Raw genomic sequence first — 17,572 nt, forward strand, 5'->3', positions numbered from 1 at the left:
ATAAATGTGTGTGTCTGTTACACATGTGATACTTCAGATACATTAAGAAAACAGTTGGAGACATGATCTCACCCTGCTGTCGTTGTTTCACGTGATTTAAATGAATAACGACCCACTCTGCATGCTTTTAAGACCCAAAAGAAGACTTGCTGCTAAGATAGAGATTTTTGCAACGCACTCATAGTAGTTAGGTTGTGCGCCTATGCCAAAATGAACACACACACACAAAAAAAAGAGAACAGGATCCATTGTGTTGCTGCTCACGTTTACAGCAGGTCAAGACTTCCTATTGATGTCCCATTGTTTTGAGAACTATAGGACATGGTTGAGTGCTTTTACAAGGCACACAAGGTTTAAATTACTGTTCAGGGAAAAAATAACAATATCTCTTTGGGTTGTTGGACACACAGTAGAGATACAAACAAAATCAATGACGACCTGGAGCTGCTGATCCATGAAAATACCTGTTAAAACATCGACTTGTGCTTTAAAAAGACATGTTATCCAACCGAAGTGGAAGCCATGATTGTCGGTCACAAATAAACTGTGACTGTAAAGCTCAGAATGGGATTTTTAGCTTATATAAAATACACTTTACACACTATTCCACAAATGCCTAATCAAATGATGGGACTTAAGAAGAAAAGGTATCATACGAGAGCCCAAAAGTGTGGTTTTAATCTACATTGTTGTGACAGGCAGCAGTTATTTTTATAACGAGAAGACAGTAGTGGGGTTGCACAGATTTGCTGTATTGATTATGCTTTCTAATCTAACTAATTGGTACAGATATCAAGGCAGCATGCAGAACAAGGGCATGCTCAGCACAGCTAGCTCAGCTGCACACAGTCTGTCCTTGCCAGTTCTAATCATTACCTCAAAATGTAGGAAAGCGTGGGACAGAGATGTAATAGACGAAGACATCAATGAAAAGTTGTGTCTGTGGCATTGGCAGGAGGCCAATGCATTTACTGAACTGTAGCTTGTGCTCTTTGTGTTTGAAAATATGTGTGTACACTGTGCCTGATTTACAGAAATACATAAGCAGATTCCCATCAATCAGAAGCAACATACACTGCATCAATGATGCTGATGATTAGAAACATGAGGGAACTACAGATCAGTGGAAATGAAGTGAAATACAATATGTTCCCTTTTTCAGTCATTTATATTCTCCTCCCAGTAATTTCAGGCTTTCAGACATGAAGCTCAGATGCTCATTCATACCTCCAGGCAATTTAGAGTCTTCAGTCCACCTGACTGTGGGAGGAAACCAGCACCGCCGGAGCAAAAACTAATCCTGGGTCCATTTATTTTCAGGCAACAATAACTACCAAGACACTATATCCAGCATTTTTAAACATCAATATATTACAATCAAATGTATGTGGTCACTTTAAGTTTAAAAGCAGCAAATACACATGTAATAACACTATAACAAGCTGTGATGCAGTTGTAAGCATTTTTGAATGTATTTCTTTTTTAGCTTTTTTAAATTGTTCTGTGAAACATCTGTAACCCATTTATATTGTTAACACATGATTCATGCTTCTCAAAATGAAAAATGATCCAAACAGTGTTTGATAGCACACTATAGCATAGCTGAAATCATATATATATATATATATATATATATATATATATATATATATATATATATATATATATATATATATATATGGATATGTTATTGCACAGTGTAAATAAAAAGAATTTATATACTGCTTATAAATGAAATTGCAGCATAATGGTTGGTGTGAAAGTGTAGTGCAACAGTAGCACAAGTAGTGAGGAGTCATAAAGTTAGTACACTGACGTAATAATGTCTGTTATACGGCAATATCTTATTTGTTAGATTCTTACAAAATACATAGTTTATCTTCAAAGCAGTCTGAACATTAAAATATATTGTCAGAAAAAACCCTGTGTGCCATATTCCCCTTTAAGCTCCAATGCAGCAGTCATGTTGCAGTATAGGCTAAGTGTTAAATGGTAAAAGCACTTCAGCCATAGCTCAGCACACACCTTAACGGGCCTATTACAAGAGATACATGTGGGCATGCAAGGACATGACAGAGGAGAGACAATCCTTCAGAGGGAAGCATCAGGGCCGCCTGCAGTGAATAAAGATGAGGAGACAAGGGAGGGCAAACATCCTCTTAGAGTGAGAAATGAAACGGCCAGGGAAGCGAATGAGGGATTTCCTCTCAACCTGCTGAGCAAGAGCAGATCCCAATGATTGAGAACATATGGTGAAATCAATCATTTTGTCATTTTCAAAAACACTCCACGTGCACACGGCCCCTTTAATGGGTAGATGTGATCTGATGCAGCCCACCAGTTTTAGATCGCAAGGTTGACGTGAGACGTAAAAAGCAGGCACGATAGTGTTGCGAGGAGTGAGGGTGTATTGATTTAGATCTGGGTTAACGAGACCAATTTGTCCAAAACAGTCCTCTGAGATTTGAGAGGATCACTTCAGAAACCTCATTTGTCATGAGGGCTTTAGAGCGGATAACTACAAATAGCAACACCTGCACACCGTGTCAAAGGTCAGTGCAGTTCAATTTGTGTCCATAAATATATTGTTTGAAATGAATAATTCCAATCAAGAAAAGAAGTATAAGAATAAAGCAAGTAAAACAAGCCAAGAAGGTAGTCTTCACCCCACTAGCTCTGTCCATAGTGCTGATCTCACTACATGCTAAAATGCAGTGGTTCTTCAGTATCTCTGCAGCTTTAAAAGTAAAGTATAATTTTGTCTGTTAAAAAGAAGTTTGAATTTATCTTTATGAGCAATGTGTATAAGTCACATGCTAATTGTAAGCTGCATGTAGCCTTTGCCACTCTCCCATTATGAATCAGAGGTTTTCTTTATAAACTCCTGTAATCTCTGACACGAGCACTGACAAAAGTGCAAGTCAATCAGTACGTCTGTCCAACAACTTTAATCCACTTCTTTTTTGCTTGTGTGATTTTGTGTGCGTGTGTGTGTGTGTGCATTTGCTTAAAATGAAAACCATTTCCCTACTTTTCTCACTGAGAAGGATTTGCCATCAAGAATCCAATTAGATTTACAGTCCAGCAACAATAATTCTCCTAGAAAATCCTGCAAGATACATTATTTGGAGGGGGGTGGGGGGTGGGGGGGGAGGGGGGTTAAGGTGGTTCCTTCAGTTGTGCAAGCTGTATTTCATTTTGTCAAAGAAAATGAACCACTTGTCTACTCTGCTTCTCTGCAGTGAATTGAGGTGACCCCTGTCACAACAATATGTGATTTTCCACTCTACAGGTTTCTTGCTGCCGCTATGTGTTTTTGAAAATGTTAAGCTGTTGCTGGCTGTGATACCTCAGTGGAAGGATCATCCAAGCTTTGTCATCCTAAGAGGAATTACATCATATTAAAAAATGCTTTGCTTGTCATCTGTTTGTACTTTTAAGCTGTGGTAAGAATCAAGTAAGATTTTGTAACTGATTGTCTCTTATGTCCACAGCCACGCCCTTGCCCTTTATAATCAAAATCAAATCAAAAGAACTTTATTTTTCCCGTGAGGGAACTTAATTTGTGGTCAGGCACATTCAGACACAACATACAACAATACGTAGTCAATAATAATCATACCCGAGAATGAATAAATACTTAAAAATCAATGGCCCTTTTATCAATATTTGTGCTATTTTACAACCTATTTAATATTCACAAAACACTTTCATTTGAGTCATTCTGCAGAGTTTTGTTTTGTCCTCTAAAGTGCAGCCTTTCGAGAGGATCCTCTTGTGAAGAGCGTATTTCTCTTGGCGAGAACAGTTCGGTCAAAACCTGGAGGTGGTCCACAGTAAGAGCACCAGATGCTTGTAGTTTGCTGCACTTATACCTTTCAAATCCAGTCCTACCATTTCAACAGCTTGCAGCGTTCAAGGGCAGCCAGAGGAGTGCAATTACAGACTAACATATCATAACTTTCTGACAAGCTAAATGGAACAAGGAGGAGGGAAATGTCCAAGGGGCATTTCAGCCAACATATTGCTAGTTATTTTACTGTCATAATCCTTTTTTATTAAACAACACATCAGAATGGAAAGCTAACATGCACGAAAAGTGCCTGACAGTTATCCTGTTGTGGATGCTTATCTCCCTGAAACATGCTCATGTCAGTAACCGCTGTCAGCTGCAATGCTGTTGATATATATTTATATATTCAACGCGTGTATAACTTTGCATTGCGGGTTTATGAATTAAGTCTCGAATTAAGTTAAACTAATTAGAATAAGTGAATGCCTGACTAAACCTCTGCATTCTCATCTTACACATCCCACTCCTCTGTTATGGTATGGTGGCCATTTCAGTAGATTTACTCACTAACGTTGTTGTGGAAACACAATAAACATGGAAACTAAATGCACACTTCCTGCATTACTGCATTACTTCAAATACTAAGTTACTCCTCTAGTAAACTAGTATTCACATGAAATAAAACAATAAAACATTGAGACCATTCCACAAAACACACTGGGTAATAATAAGTTGCCATGGACTCGTCACTAGGCTTCCTCAGTCGTATATTTTAGCATAGGTAAAGCTGCCGAAGCTGAACATTATCCAAAACTCCATTTCTCAGACGAGCGTCAATTTGAGCTTGCATGCTACCACTCCTTCCTTCTCAAATGCCTTGAAAAGGCTGTCGTTTGCACAATTTCACAAAGAATCATTGGGACTGAAAGGATATTTGAGTCGGGTATGGCTGCAACCTGCAGACCTCCCGTCTCATTGGTGCTGTCCACGGACTTTTCAAAATAAAAGCCTGCGTCTGGTCCGCTATGTTTTTGTACAGTGTTTTGGATGTTTTTGAACTAAACAGTACAACAATCATGCTAATGAATAAAATTGTTTTTTCAGCAGATTCACACAGAACTACACAGTCCCCCACATCAGTTATGATTTTCGATGGAGCTAGCAAAGAATTTATTTGTTTATATGTGCGAGCGGGATTTATTCAGTTTGGGAAATCCCACAGTCTCTAAGCTACAGCTCAAAATTGTCTGGCTGACTAAACAGGGAGGGACCCATCTGCTAGTGATAGGGGCCGAGACTGAGAGAGCTACATGGAGCTACATGGATAAATGTGCACCAAACAAGCCACTTTGAAATTTTGCTGTTCTCATGAATACAAAAGTTGGGTGACCCTCACCCCTAGACTAAAAAATTGGACGACCCTCCCCTCAACAAAGAATAAAAAGGCATGACCCTCTCCGGTGGTCCATTCCATAAATACCGAACGGTCCCTTACTATCACCAAAAAAAAAACTATAACATAATGGTACAAACCAGAAGTGACATAATTTCAAGGAAGTGACATCATTCAGAGGAAGTGGATTCCACAGTTTTGTTAAAGTTAAGTTTCTCTCTTCTTAAATGTCCTATTTTTCATGTTTTATCAGAGTTGTTAGAGAGGGGTCGGCATACAACATCAGTCCTGTTACTATTTTTTAAAGTGTACATATAAACATTTATTTATTAATCCTGATATTACCAATATCTAGAAGTAATAACCTTTCAAATTACATGCCATGTGCCTTTCTGACCTTGACCTGTTAGCTAGAAATTAGCATATAAGCATGTAATCATCAGTCCTGTTACCATCAGTTACCATCAGTCCTGTTACTATCCCAGAGCAATTATACATATAAATAATAAATGGCATAGCTTGAGATGGCCCAACACAATGTCTTGTCATGTTAAGATGTCTTAATTTAATGGGTATTGAAAAAAATTATACTTTTCAAATTTTTAAAGTTGAAAAGGCACAGATTTCATGGAATGAGTAACCAACAGTAGGCTGAGATGTAGCAGGAGGGCTGTTAATTACAGCGAATAGGCTTATTGGACAGCTTCACATCCCAACAGACTGCATCCCTGGTTGCTGCAAATCCCTTGAAGCAGCAAATGTCGCAGTCTAGTAGTTTTGCTGTAAATGTAGACCTCTGGGATAAATCCAGTAACTTAGGAAGTCACACTCTACATCTTTACTGTATGTTTATTTAGCCACAAATGCCAGTTCTTGACAACCATCCAATAGAAATGACTTAGATAGATTTTAAAAATAACACCCAAGACTGTCCCAATTTATTATAAGATGATCACCCACAACAGAAAGAAGTAATCAATTGATCCCAGGATAATATAGATTCCTGATCCAGCTCTTTTAAAGTGAAGCAAATCTGACACTCCTATTTATCATGGTGACAGTCACCTATAGGTTCTCCCTCTCTCTATAGGCTCTCTCTCTCTGTTCAAGCACTTTCCTCCAACTTCTTTAATTTAGATGTGCAGAGATGATAGCATTGCAGCATGATACACACAAGATACATTGTGTCACATACACATACTGCGATACACAGCCATTTTATATTACCCTGGAGACATTTTGGTAGACTAGAGTGATGTTTGCAGTCACTGCCCTGACAACCTAACGGACAATAACGACACTTAAAGCTGCCATAATCCCTCAAGAAAAAAGTTAAACAATAACACCTAAACTATGCTTATGTGCTAAATGAAAGCATATATGATTAGTTAATTAAAAAAGACTGATTAGTGAACCTTTTTAATGAATATTTTGTCATTTCACTAAGTGACTCATATACAGTGACAACAGCAGCTCAGAAACATCACACTGGATGGTGAGCAGGTGTCATTGAGGGAATTATACAGCATGTTATGTTGCTGTGGAACAGAGACTAAGAGGAGGAAAAGTCTTGTCACATTATATAACTGTAAAAGTGAATAGATAAAGTGTACGCTTAGCGAGTATCTTAGTCAGCAGATTGTAAAAGCTTGGTGCAGCAACAATGCTGTCTATAGAAAAAGGTTTTAAAGCATCTCTTTCAGAGAGTGGGAATATTTTATTACAGTATGTGTTGACGTTGTAGATCCAGCCTTCTATAGGTCATGGCCAAGTGATGTGTAAATATCTCACGCCCACGTATAAAAATAAATGATTCCTCCACAGTTCTCTACCAGTGAGACAAAAAAATAAACACCAGAATTATGTTGCTATAATAAAATGTAATGGCATGACATGGACCAAGTCACAGACCACACAGAAAATGCTGATCCAGCTCTCATGAGATAATGTTTTTCATGTTGATATGCTGCTGGATAAGTGCTTGAATGCCTAAAATGACCATAAGAAATGAAACATAAAGCACATTAATGCTCCTTTGGACAGCTTTCACATCCTCAGCCAGATACCGTGACTACTGGCGAACAGTAATATTCATGGTAATGTGACAAACACGGACAAAAAAGAGAGTAAAAAATGAAGGAGCAAACAGAATCAATTTTGTTAGTGTGCAAATTGTGACAATGTGAAAAATGTGATAAAAATTTACATCTCGGTTATTGGATCATCGTCAGCACAACTTCTAAACTAGGAGAGCCTCCTCTAGTTTTTTCAAGAGTGCAAACCCTTTCACATTTGCTTGTCTAAACCCTTATTTATAAAGCTGGAAATTGCTTTAATAAAGCCATAACCTATGCCCTTAATTGAAGGGGAGAAGAAATCGTCGTAAGTATAATAGTCACTCCACTGTTCATTTAATCGGAAACAAGTTATTTTTGTCCAATAATACTCTGACTTCATTTCAAATATAGTTGGAAAACTGATGCGAAAGTGGTGAGGAGTTGTGGAGATGGTTTTCTCTTCCGAAATCTAATAAATAATACTGTCAAACATAGATTTAGAGCAGTATTGGAGGCAATTTAGATAAGATAAACATAAATTGACTACAGATGCCTAGTGTATTAGTGACTTTGTTTTCTTGGCACTCATCCAGCATGCAGTTCACTTTCCAAGCCTTCTCCTATAGCCAAACCATGTGTTTTCCTGTAGTCAGGTGAGTAAAGACATCATGATAATGATACAGACACCATTATATGACCAACAATGCACAGATGTCATCTGATGTAAACACAAAACAAATGGGAAATGTATGTTTGTTCTGAGGCAGAAGGTTGACATTATGGCATAGTTGACTGATGCCGCATCTGCCCCTATAGGACATGATCAGATTACTGCCTCTTTCTTCTCTAATGGCTTCTCTGTCTCAGCCCCACCTCCAGGAGCTCAGAGGAGGAGGAATCGTTATCAGCAGGGTTGCTTTTTTCCTCTGCCACAAAGAAGCATTTTATTACCATTGATGTGGTGATGAGGGGACAGAGAGATAACCCTTTTTGCCTTTTCCCAAAAGAAGCTTCCCCTGCCTGTGCATTGTGAGACTGGACCTGCAGCTGTTCTCCCTCTCTCTCTTGGATGTATCAAACGCTATTCAAGGTTGCACCGTCACAATGGTGCACAGCAAGGACACGTTGAGGACATTTTATTAGGCTAGAATGATGTTTGTCTGATCACTATCAGCAACAGATGAGTCACTATCTGTGGTGCCAGATGCCTTGTATTCCAAAAACATAAAAGTGTGTCTAATTAGTTTGAGGCTAATTGCAACAGTGTTTTCTTCTGTCTGATATCCACACAAAGCAGTGTCCTATTATTTCTGCATAATAAAGTTGTAACACAATCTGTGCCATAGCAATGCAACACCCCCCACCCCCCACCCCAGAGAAAAATGATTAAATTATAAAGTTATTTCATTTTCTATAAGTTTTATTTACATCATCAAATACAACATAAAGGGACTGGTGTATCTGCTGTTTAATTTTACAGTGCAACCAAACAATGTTTTAATAAATAAAAGTCTTGCCAGATGAGTACTTTTAACGTGAAACAGCAGCAGTAGGAAATGTTTGGTTAACGCAGCTGATCAGTGAGGGGAAATCAAATAGTAATGCTGGATTCTTAATTTTACAGTTTTTAACATGGATAACATGCATGCATCGTTTTCTGTAAACTCCTCGAGTGTAGGTAGGTCATTTCTATTCGTTGCAAGAATGGTGGACTCCGCCACTGCCAATAAAAAATTATCTATAAAGAGGTAATTACAGTATTCTATGTCAATATATTGAATGGCTTTTGTTGAAAAAAAAAGAAGCCAAAATGCAATCTTCCAAGACTTCTCCACACTGATATCACATTTTTTTGTAACCGAAAGAAAGTCAAATTCATTATTTTTCTTAGTAAGGAGTTACTGAAATCCACATATACAGTTAATACCCACCATGAGTTAGTTTATTTTAAATATAGAATGTAATGACCTCCACCTGGGTTTCTTAAACATCCAAGTAATAGAAAAATACTCATGGCATTACCTCAGTTTCTCAATGATTGCACAAAATGTAATAAGCGATATCATATTGGGATTTACTTTTCAGTATGTTCTGCCCTTTCATGCAAAATCACTAGAAGTAAACAATGAGCTTTGTAGATGAGAAAAGACTGGGATGAATATGCTGTTTTATGCTCCAGGGTGTTCATGCCATCTGGAAATGCCGATGGCTCTGACCACAGAGATGAATGGAAATCCAACTGAGAGAGATAATAATACTGGGACCAGCGCAGCCTTCTGGAAAGATATCCTTGTTACATAAAACATGTTTATCCAGGTGTAACCTCCTCCCCTCAAGATGCTGAATCTTTTAACAGTGAGCTGGGGGCTTTGTAATGAATAATTCTCATCAGGCAGACACAAATACAACCCGTCCCCACGTGGAATCAAACAGAAGCGTAAACAATTTCCAGTGCACGTTTCAGCATCATTATTTCTCCAATGTTCAATCTTCATTTTTGTTATTTCTATATGTGTTATTGTAGTATGAAATCAATCACTCCAAAGAGCATGATTCATCTTTTCCTTCTAAGTGGAGCAATTATAAAGAAAATCATAACTGATGTGGGGGACTGTGTAGTTCTGTGTGAATGCCCAACTGTGGGGAGCGCCTTGTAATGGCTTTTATTTCACCAAGTAGCCGATGTTTGGGACTAGTATTCATGACCACGAGAGACTATTGTTATATAGCTGCCTGTTCTCTATGTCGAATCCCTTCTTGGACATTTCTCAGGTGAAAACAAATGTGTGGATATTTATGGGATGGAAAAAACACATAACTTACCTAGAGAGTGACACATTTAGAGGTCTGGCATGTTTATCTTTTTATTCAAGATTTATTCGTAACTCGCACTGGCAGAAAATCAGATGCTGATTTATGTCGGTGTAGTTACTCTTCATGTAAAAATAAATTGAACTGCGTAAATAAATACAGCTCTGATCTTATTTTCCTTTGAAGTGGTGGTCCTGAAAAGACAGTAAAATTCCTAAAAGCATGCATTTACTTGAACAACATAATCTGTCACTTGTCAGTGAATTCCTCACTTATATGGTCATTGGCTTACGTAAATTATAGTTCAAGACTGGGTAAAAGACCCTCATGATGAAACCCAATCAAAACCTTTTTGTTCTGTTGTCATTCAACAGATACAGTGCAACATTTACTGAACAGTGGCTAATGTAGCCAAAAGTGATAGATAATGCTAAATGCTAAATTCAGTTTAGCAGTAGCACATGTGGAGAAAAATCATAGTCAGCAAACTCAGTCTAGTCAGTTACAAAGAAATTTCAATCTAAGGTTTGGTAGCATTAGCCACCATAAGCTACTGGTCATACCACACCAAACAAGCCTAGAAGACGTACTAAGTGTATTGGATTGAGCAAGGGTGTATGTCATGCTTAAGAATTTAACTTTATATTAGTAAAAGGGAGAATATCTTGTTTCTTCTTTCAAAAGTTACATAGTCTTGCTTGACCTCTCATGTCATTCTGTCCATACCAGCTGTGTTCTGCTCCCAACTCCCTAATAAGCCCCCAAGTATCCAGAGTAGTATACTGTGTATCTGCCCTTTAGCCACAGTAGTCCTCCAGAACCTCTATGTTGCCATCCTGACTTCCTGCTTTTACTCCTTTGGACATGAATGCATTGTCCACGCCTTGATTTACGGAGCCGTTACAGGAAGGCTAGATCTGATTTATTACAACTTGGGTCTTATTTTTTCCACACCAATGTGATTGCTTCAGATCTGGGAATACACTGGCATCCAAAGAAGTCCAACGGGGACAAGATACGAGCTGTCACACAATTAGACAGGTTGGGACCATTGTTCTCAGTACACCGTGATCTGCAAAAATCAGGCAGCATTAGCATGTTTATCATCTAAAATCATAACAAGGACTTTGTTGAATGTTAGAAAAATTTTGATTTGCATACTTTTTCTCTTGTTATTATTAAATTGTTTGTATAGAATAATATTATACTAGTACTCTAAACAAGATAACATGGAGCCATTGCGTGTCCTTGTCTGAGCACGGTGTGATGCTAAGGAAAGAACAGGCGCTCCCTGACTAGATAAGGGAGACGTCATCGACTATGAAAAGATAACAACTGACGACATCAAACTCTGTATTATGATGTATTTCACACATAAATAAGCTACTGTTTGAGGCTTACGTTAGTCATTGTCTGTACTATTCTGTAGTGCGGAGACTGGCTCCTTGTTGTGTTCACAAGTAAAAATGAGCATTGATGTAACTTCAGTGGTCCTGTCTATTATTTGATAATGTAATTACTCCATAGGCGACGCTAGGCCATCATCTCAGCACCCCTGAAAAATATCAGGAATATTTTAAGTGTTTTTGCCCGTACAATATATGTCCACTTTCTCACCTGGTTCTTCCAGGTCCCTCTATATGTCCTCTCTCTCTTCATCCTGCTCTCTCTCTCTCCCTCCTCCTCTCTCCCTCTATCCCCCTCCCTCCGTCATATCACTGACAATCACATACAAAACATTTTTGAAAATAATCTTCAAATAAAAGAGAAAACAACACAGTAGTCCTATATATATATATATATATATATATATATATATATATATATATATATATATATATATATATATATATACACACATATATATATATATATATATATATATATAATATATATACACATATATATATTATAAATAAATATATATATATATATATATATATATATATATATATATATATATATATACTTATAGGTTACCTAGCCATTTTCTCACCTTGTTCATCTTGCTCTCTCTGCCCTTCTCCCTCTCACTCCTTTGTGCTGTCAACCAGAAGGCAAATGTAATCAACTAATCAACAGAGAATGTATCATGTTACGTGTAGGCTACCAAAGCTAATTCTAACATTGAAATAAAAATTTGAATCTCAGTGAGACTTTTAGCTGGTTACACAAAGGGAAAGAAAGCAGACTAAAGAGTGCAGTTGCAAATTTTGAATGATCCAATTCAAGGGCATTGGCATGTTTTCACTGAAGACATTTTTGACATGTTACAGTAGTTAAAACATGAAAACCCCTGGTATCGTGCATGTTGTCACACTGTCTTACTGAGACATAGAACAGATCCATCATTAATGTTATTAGTAACACCTGTGCGCTTCCTGCTAAGACAGGTCATAATGTCAGCTCGGAAAATTGTACAATCTGCCTCACTGCCATGTTTATTGGCCACAAAGCCTTTGCTGAGTAAGGTAAGGTGGGTGTGTTAGCTCCATCTAGTGGATCAACCCTACATTAAAGCACAGCAACAACGTGCAGCAATATTCAAAAAATAGCAGAGATATTGTGGTTTTATGGAATTACCAGTTACAGATTCACAAAATGACACCCCCTCAGTTCACTCCCTTAACACACAAAAAGTCCATTTCAGTCACTGTTCAAAAACTTCAAATTACCTTTTGATTTTTTGAAAACTTTTCAGTGCTAACTTTGGTCTCATATCACCTTAATCACTGCATTAACAATTCAATCAGCAAACAGCTAACCAAATGCTCATTAAAGGCTACATTAAAATGTTTGCAAATCATCATGTACCGCTGTTTTGGACAGGACATGCCAGTGACAAACAAGCACCCATGGAGCTGCTTCTGAAACAGACTCAAAGCTGGCACGGCCTCACTGTGACAGGAGGCATGGGCACAAAACGACCAGATGATGTCACCATGGGAGGTGGGAAAGGGGCAAGAGATGGTCAGAGTGCCAGCCCTTAATCATCAATCAGTGTGCAAAACAGTTGATACATCAATCTAAGCACAAGGCTTACACATTTGTCAACCTACAAAGAAGGGAATATAAAGTAATACTTTCTGACTAAAAGCTGCTATATTTAATTCTTGATGTTTTGAAGTCTCGCACACACGCACGCACACACACACACACACACACACACACACGTTTATTACACAACTCAGTAAACTGCCGTGCTGTGCCATGTGAAAGGATGGAAATCTGTATGTCTAACTTGCAACACTCTCCGTTTGCCATGAAAGTAAAGTGTCAGCTAGTTTGCTGTAGTAAATTTTGCTGAATAATGACAAGGGCATCATCAAACTTCTGTTTACAAGTCTTGAAATCTACGACAGTTATTAAGGTCCCTTTGGACATGTCAATTGGTCTTTGGTAGTAGGGATACTTATGATAGTATTTCAGATTGTTTGAGGGATTTTGTTACTAGTAAGCTCTTTATTGCCTGCTTGACCCCTCTTGGAGGAAGGCAGTGGTTTGCTATAATTTTCTACTTCACAGTTTTAAGGAAGGATAAAGGATGAGAAGACATTAAACGAGGCAACCTCATTTGACCGTCCTTTGGGCAGGGAAAAGAGGTGCAGCCAGGATCCGTTCCGCATTGTAGGTTTTTGGAGAGGAAGGAAGTGAGAAAGAGTCGTGACAAGCAGCGTCAAGTCGGAAGATGTATTAATAGTTAATCAGTTTGGCCTGTTCTGTCAGGAGGGAGCCTCCAGAGAGACAATTATATGTAACCGTTGAAATTCAAGGCGATACTGCATGAGGCAATTTGGGCCCCTATACCTCCACACTAAAGCACATATCAGCTTTTCACAGCAGTGGCCGCTGGTGCTTGTGGAAAAAACCAAGCTGTGTAACATTTGCTTGGTCTTCGGGTCCTCCTGCAGATATGTGTTTAATTAGGCATCAATCATTCCCACAAGGAATTTGTAGTGTTCTTCTTATTGATCTGGTCTCTGAAGCCCATTGTGTCAGCAGTGAATTTGAGGTGCACATTACTCTCCAGGAGTTTACATGTGTTGGACTTGAGCCTTAATCCCAAGTGAATGTGCTGGGTGGTCTCCCCCTCAAACTTGCTGTCCAACAGATGCCGGTAACCTTGCAGAAAGGCCCAGAGAAACAAGTTCCCAACAAAAAAACAAAATTAAAAAATGTAGAGTGATATCAGTTGAAAACGGGCAAATTCATTAGCACAGTAGCATTTCTAAAACAATGCTTTAATTCTGTTAATTACATTCCTACAAAGTCAGTCATAAAATTAAAATATTGACAATATATATGTAACTTGGAATGCAATTTACTCAAATATTCCTTTTTATGCTACTTTATACTTCTGCATTTTAGAAAAATAATATTTTTCTCTCCACTATATCTTTAGTTCCTGTAGTTACTTTTCAGATAAAGTCTTTCTAAACACATAACATGGATATAAAATGCATTGCAGATTATACTAGTGGTTCCCTACATCTTTGGTGTGACCCCTTACAAAAAAACATTGTCTAGTTGGGCCTCTTGCTACATTTCAGATGTCTATGAGTAGCAGTTCCAGTGCCTCAATGACAATAAGACATTGTAGTGCCTGTGTAGATGCTCTTGGTACTTTAGGTTCCCATATTCGTCCTTTTACCAAGAATTTGGGTGCGATTTTTGACTGTGCTTTTAAATTCTTCCAGCTGAGACTTTTGAGTCTTGAGCCTTTGCAGTGGCTGCTCCAAACCTCTGGAATAGTTTACCTATTCATATAAGAACATCTCAGACCGTTGAAACATTCAAGTCCTTGCTTAAGACCCACTACTATTCGTTGGCTTTCAATTCAAGTTGAGCTTTGATACCTTGACCTTTTTCTACTGTTGGTTATTTTGTATATTGTATTGCTTGTGTATTTGTATTTGTTTGTGTATATAAAGTGTTTTTGAGCTTGTTAAGCACTTTTGTCAACTATGGTTGTATTTAAACGTGCGATATAAATAAAATTGAACTGAACTGAACTGAAATTGAACAAAGACGCATTTCCCTTTTACAGTTTTTGCCCATTGCGTACACACTAAAAACGAATGCTTAGACCAAAGCCTCAATACCTAAACTTCTTGTAGCATACCATAATCACAGTGTAACCATAGCTTAAACACATTTAATTACTAACAATTTTGCACTTTGTTTGCAATTCTGTAACACACTTATTGCGAAACACTAGATAGATAGATAGATAATAGATAGATAGATAGATAGATAGATAGATAGATAGATAGATAGATAGATAGATAGATAGCACTTTATTGTCCGTATACACGGAAATTTGTCTTGCAATACAAGCTCCAACAATCACCACACAACAACCTAAAAACAAAAGCTATAAACATAGAGACATCAATACAACATAGGTACTTAATTAATTAATATGAGGGGTGGGGGGCTGCCCTGCAAGAGTGGTCATAAATAACCATACATATATAGACAAGGTTAAAAGGGTGAGATTAAAAATTAAAAATTGGGGGGAGGAACTATCACTTCTTTGCTTTCCTGTGTTGATTCAACAGAGATATTGACAGAGGAACAAATGAGTGTTTATATTTGTTCTTTCTGCAGTCTGGGACCCTATAGCGCCTCCCAGAGGGCAGGAGTTGATACTCCCCATGCAACACATGGGACGAGTCCTGGGAGATTTTGTCAGCCAGTCTGACAGTATGCAATACTTGGCTTTCAGTGAACGCGTTCTCCACTGAACGTCCCACCAATTTGGAACAAATCCTCAGGAGCCGCAGAATCCTGGCCTTCAGATGGACTGAGAGGCCCCCAAACCACTACACACTTTTTCTTAAATTAGACACTTTGTTCAAAAATGAAATCTCCTGATATCACTGGGAAAACACTCTGTTCAAAATGCAAAACTCATCTGGCAATTGTAGGAACTTACATACAGACCTGAAAACACTTGCACAGAAAACAGAACACCAATCGGTCTGAGCCTTAGCACTACAAATAGGCCTCAGGTAAGCCATTTTGAGAACTTTGAAAGCATGGAGGCAATGAGAGTCAGAGTAAGAGGAGGACAAAGAGAGAGAGAGGAGTCAGACGTGGAAGAGAAATTTCCCGTGATGTTGACGAGGTCTTGTGACCAGATCCGAACAGAAGGCGGGATCCATCAGCCTCCCCCCCCCCCACACACACACACACAAAACAAGTATTTTTTTTTTTTCCCAATTAGCAATTTATCCAGTAATTGTTTGTCTTTTTACTTTTGTTTTGTTGCTAAATGTTATGATTTGTGATTCTATTTTTCTTTATTTCTGTTTGTTTTTTGTAAAAACTCTTGTTTGATTACTGCAGAAATTCAACTTTTGAGTTTTACAGAAGACCGAGTCTGAGAAAATGATGATAAAAATAGAAACACAAAGACTGCAGTGTTTTATATAAATCCCATCAGTGTGTTGCTGGTGATATGAAAGAGTAATTCAAATATTGCTTGTGTGTATGGTTTTGTTGCAAGAATTTAATTTTTAGAAAGGAGTGTTACGTTTTGATTACAGTGTTTCATTTTGGCATAGATGGGAGTTGTCTCCAAGTGCTATGTCTGATTAGCTTGTGTGTAAAGTTTTGACATAATGAGCCAAATTCTGCAAAAAGTGTGTAAGCAATAGGCAAAAACTGTAAACTTTTCAGATGGAAGGTCCAAAGAGGTCAAATCATCCAAAATTCATACATTCATACATGTACTGTGTTATGGAACTAAGTTGTCCAAAACAAAACTGCCATAGCAGACATGAAGCAGCAGATTCCTCTATTTGGACTACATATTCTCTCTGCCTTTTGCCTTAGGGTAATTGCTGCATGGTATAGGAGAGCTCCATCACTCTGCCGTTAACCACCCATCGTTCATACTCACTGTTGCAGGCATCCGTCATAGATCAAAAGCCCTGCTGAGTCGCAAGCATTAGAGCCAGAATGGTAAAAAGATGCAAATCACATCTTCATTTTAGTCTTCATTTGAATGGATTTGAGGCCTAAAATGGCTCCAATGGTTTTCTTTCTCCACCAGACAGCAAAGTCTGACTCAGGTTGTTTATTTCCGATGTTTGCACATGGCCAGATCCCAAAGGAAGAAAAATACCACATATTTAAACCATGACTCACACCCACAGGATCTTCTCTATCAACTTCCGTCTGTTACAGGTTTCATTATGTTACCCAAGGACATTATGACTCAGACGAAGAGAAAACATACAGACTTTCCATTTTTAAATATGCACTGATATACATTACATATACAATAAACAAGAAGACATTGATTTATTTGTGATGTGTGTTGCATGGACCTTGTTTCTAATGAAACAAGTTCTAACCTACAATACTTGTAAATCACTGTGGCTCAGTGAGGGGTCATGTAAAACAAATATTTCAAGTTTCACAAAGATGATGTGTTGGCCCTCACATGATGCATTGTTAATTACCCTCTGCAGCAGAAAATAAACCAGATAAAATGTGTTCCTATTGACT

Source organism: Perca fluviatilis, chromosome 19, assembly GCF_010015445.1.
Source record: "Perca fluviatilis chromosome 19, GENO_Pfluv_1.0, whole genome shotgun sequence".
Lineage (NCBI taxonomy): Eukaryota > Metazoa > Chordata > Actinopteri > Perciformes > Percidae > Perca > Perca fluviatilis.